The 4044-nt window shown below is 53.1% G+C and overlaps 1 protein-coding gene across 1 annotated transcript in view; it reads right to left on the bottom strand.

Annotated features, from left to right (window-relative positions):
• Positions 1-2475, bottom strand: part of ARSG (arylsulfatase G) — a 91651-nt gene extending 89176 nt beyond the window's left edge. Inside the window, exon 1 of the mRNA XM_045299485.1 lies at positions 2266-2475. The gene's annotated coding sequence lies outside the window, so the exon portion shown is untranslated. The remainder of the gene's footprint in view (positions 1-2265) is intronic.
• Positions 2476-4044: the final 1569 nt, after the last annotated feature.

The raw sequence follows: 4044 nt of genomic DNA, 5'->3' as shown, positions 1-4044 counted from the left end.
ACAGCACTCACCCTTATTTGACCACCGCACTCAGCAACTCCCACCATGAAGCTCCATCTGTCTCATCAGGACATAACTGACCGATCCTTCCTGAGTCCCCGGGTGCTGCGATGGTTAGGGTAATGTGTCAACTTGGCTAGGCTGGGTTTCTCAGCAGCTTGACAGACATGTAGTCCTCACCCTCCATTATCCCATCATCCCGCATTCCTGGACCGGATGTAAGCCGTCAGGATTGGATGAGAACTTTCCTTCGGCGTGTGACCAGAATACAATCTATTTGGGTCTCCTTGGCAGAAGTCTCTCTCTCTGTCCCGCATTCATCTCTTGATCTGACCTTTGATTCTGGGAGAAGCCTTGAGCTAGCCCCTGATGCACAGAATCCGGATTTGCCAGTTCCTTCCACCTCGTGAGCCTGCAGCCTGTCATCTGGCCTGCAGATTTGGGGTTCGCTGGTCCCCTGTAGCCATGTGATTTAAGGGACGTCTTCAGCCTACTGGCTGATCCCTGGATTTAAGATTTGCCAGTCCCTTCAATTGCATGAGCCATTTCCTTGAGGTGAACCTCTGTGTCAATTTCAAGAAATCAATCTGTATATTAATCTGTAAACTTCAGCAAACACACACACATCCATGAGGGGATTTCAATAAGTCGATGGGAAACTGGAAATAAAAGACAATGGAATTTTCCCAGAAACTTCCTGGAGCCCCATCATGGATGCATTGATATTCACTGGTTTGGCTTCTCTAGCTTGGCAGCCTGAACTTCAATGGCCAGTCCCCTTCATGGAGGGCTTGCATCCTTCTCTGCCACTCGCTGGGGTCCCGGACGGCCCCATGCACAACGGAACAAAACGTGCCACCCCCTCATGACTGGCTGCAAATCGGACCTTGTGATCCACGGGGTTGTCACTGGTTTGTTTGGTGAGGTCGAACACCAGGCCTTTATTCCTAGTCTGAAAGCTCTGCTGAAAGTGTTGGGCACCTCAGCAGCACACACACTTCCACTGCCAGACAGGCTGTATATGACTCTGGCCCCGGGTCCCCCCCCCACCTCACCCCCTCACTGCCAATAGACGGTGAGGATTCTGCACTGGGCCTTCACTGCCCACTCTATCCTTCTCCATGACCCCAGCGGAGGGCAGGGCTGCTGTTATGCTGGGCTTGGTCCTCCCTTCCGTTGCTGGGCACCCTTCTGGGTAAGTGCAAGGACCAGCATGCAGGCTGCAGGCCAGGACGGAGACGGAAAGGGGCAAGACCACCTGAAGATTCGATGGGCAGCATCAGAACGGTCCCAAGCTGGAAGACTTGCGCTTCCTGAGCGGCTCGGCTCACCCCAGCACCTGACCCTGGCTCCCCATGGGCCCCTGCGGCAAACATCCACCCAGGGAACCTGGAAAACAGCTAAAACAGCAAGGCGGCTGCAGACCTTCCTGGCAGAGGGCTAGGGCTTTGTTGGTTTTCCAGAGACTTCTGATGAGCTGAGGCCAAAAGAGACAACGCAGGTGGGGCCGGGATCTCTGGGTGCAGAGGGCCGTTGTTTTACCCATCAAATGAACATGTGCTTATGGGCTGACTGGGGGGGGGGGGCAGGGGCTGATGTCACACTGGACACTGCCAAGCAGGGCCTTGGCCCCAGCTGTCCCAGTGCAGTCTGAAATGATAGCTGAATGAATTCATGCAGGCAGCCACTCAGTTGACCAAAGTGTGTTGAATGTTGGGTCCTAATCTAGGTGCTGGGCTCACAGCAGTGAATGAGACAAACAAAAGCCCTGGTCGGCAGTTCAAAACCAGCAGCAGCTCTTTGGGAGAATGCCTGGGCTTTCTACTCGCATGCAGTTACAGTCTTGGAAAACCCACAGGGGTCCCTATGAGTCAGCGTTGATGGCAGTGAGTGAGTAGTTTCTCCAGGAGGAGGGGGTCGGGTGGGGAGGGGGATAAAATACGGAAAATGTGTCATGAGAAATCAAAGCAGGTAAGGGTGTTGCAAGCGGGGTCTTAAAAGCTCCTTAGCAGGCAGCTATAGAAGGTGCAACCAATGAGCCCTTCCTATCTGGAGAAAAGAAAAGAGATGAAATTCTAAAGCCACAAGGAAACAATTAGTCCAGTAGACAAACGGGTCACACAAGCATCCGTTTCCACAACCCCGAGGCCAGAAGAACCTAGCTGGTGCCCAGCTCCCACCCCCAAGTGCTCAGAAAAGGATCCTATCGGAAAGTCCTAGATAAGAGGGGGGGGAACCACAATTCAAAAATCATTAAAGGCTTACCGGTCAGAAAGGGACAGCGAGCCTCTGTGGTGTACGGCCCTTTGTCACCCTTCGGGTCTGGGACAGAAGTCACTCCTGAGGCAGAGTAATCACCACTTCAGATCCGAAGGACAGCATTGGCCCAACGATAATGTTCAGCAGGATGGGACAGGAGGCGGCCCAGGAAGTGAAACAGGAAGCCCAGGGAGAAGCGGAATAGGCGATGCCCCATGGAGATGATGACACGAGATGTATGTTCAACTGACGAGCTACCCCATCAACCTACACCTTATTCGCAACGGAAAGTATTTTAAAAAGGAAAGAAAATCAAAGGCGGGAGACCCAGCGTGGGAGAGCGGGTAGGTGCAACATTAAAGAGGGGGGCCAGGGATGACCTGGCTGCAAAGGTGGCATTTGTAAGAAGAGCCACGGGTGCTAAGGAGTCAGCCCTGCAGCCACGCAGGTAACAGACAGCAGGCAGAGCTGCCAACAAGAGACAAGATCTGGCAGGTTGGAGGAGCAATCAGGAAGCTGCTTGTTTGGAGGGGCAGTGGGCGAGGACGGGCAGGTGCAGGGGAGTTGGGAGGAAATGAAAGTGCGCCTTCTTGCTTCTCCGGTGTCACTGTCTCAGAAACACCTCCACCCGAAGAAAGCTGATGGTGCCCGGCTATCAAAAAGTATAGCATCTAGGGTCTTAATGGCTTGAAGGTAATCAAGCGGCCATCAAGCTCAGAAGCAACAAAGCCCACATGGAAGAAGCACACCAGCCTATGCAACCACGAGGTGGTCAAAGGGATCAGGTGTAAGGCATCATCAGAACAAAAAACCTTACCATAGTGAATGATGGGGGGAGTGCGGAGTGGAGATCCAAAGCCCATTTGTAGGCCACTGGAGATCCCCTTGCAGAGGGGTCTGGGGAGGAGACGAGCCAGTCAGGGTGCGATGTAGCAACGATGAAAAATACAACTTTCCTCTAGTTCCTAAATGTTTCCTCCCCGCTCCCACTATCATGACCCGAATTCTACCTTGCAAGTCTGGCTAGACCAGAGGATGTACACTGGTACAGATAGGAACTGGAAATACAGGGAACCCAGGGCGGATGATCCCTTCAGGACCAGTGGTGTGAGTGGCAAAACTGGGAGGGTAGAGGGAGAGTGGGTTGGAAAGAGGGAACCGATTACAAGGAACTATATGTGACCTCCTCCCTGGGGGACGGACAACAGAAAAGTGGGTGAAGGGAGACGTCGGACAGGGCAAGATGTGACAAAATAATAATTTATAAATTTTAAAAATTATCAAGGGCTCATGAGGGAGGGGCAAGCGGGGAGGGAGGGGAAAAAAAACCCCAACCCAAGCCCACTCCCATGGAGCCCATTTCAACTCAGAGCCTCCTGCAGGCCAGACGAGAGCTGCAGCCTGAGGCTTCTAGATGGCATCAGTTTGCCTCATCTCCTGTCTCAAAAGAGAAGGACTGAGAGCACACCCTACACTAATCCTACCTCATTAGCATAACAAAGACACCCAGTCCCAGGTGGGGTTAGGTCCAGAGGTTAAGATTCAGCATTCAAGACTCAACGTGGAGTGGGAAGGCGGGAGACAGAATTCTCCTACGTGAGTTTGCAACCCCCGAGGATTAGAATAAGAGTGGGAAGACCTAACTTAATGTTGTCCCGGAATCCCTCGGGGCTGCTCTGTTGAGAAGGGACAAAGGCTGAGCCAGCATCCTGGGGCCGATTGCATCAGCTCAGGTGAGTGCAGGGGGGAGGCGGGGCTGGGGGAAGCCAGCAGGCAGCCTAGGGC

This window comes from Echinops telfairi, unplaced genomic scaffold (genome assembly GCF_000313985.2).
Source record: "Echinops telfairi isolate 266 unplaced genomic scaffold, ASM31398v2 ScPeMD7_7458;HRSCAF=8496, whole genome shotgun sequence".
NCBI lineage: Eukaryota > Metazoa > Chordata > Mammalia > Afrosoricida > Tenrecidae > Echinops > Echinops telfairi.
Note: the sequence above shows the minus strand (reverse complement) of the source record. Positions and strands in the feature narration are given on the sequence as shown.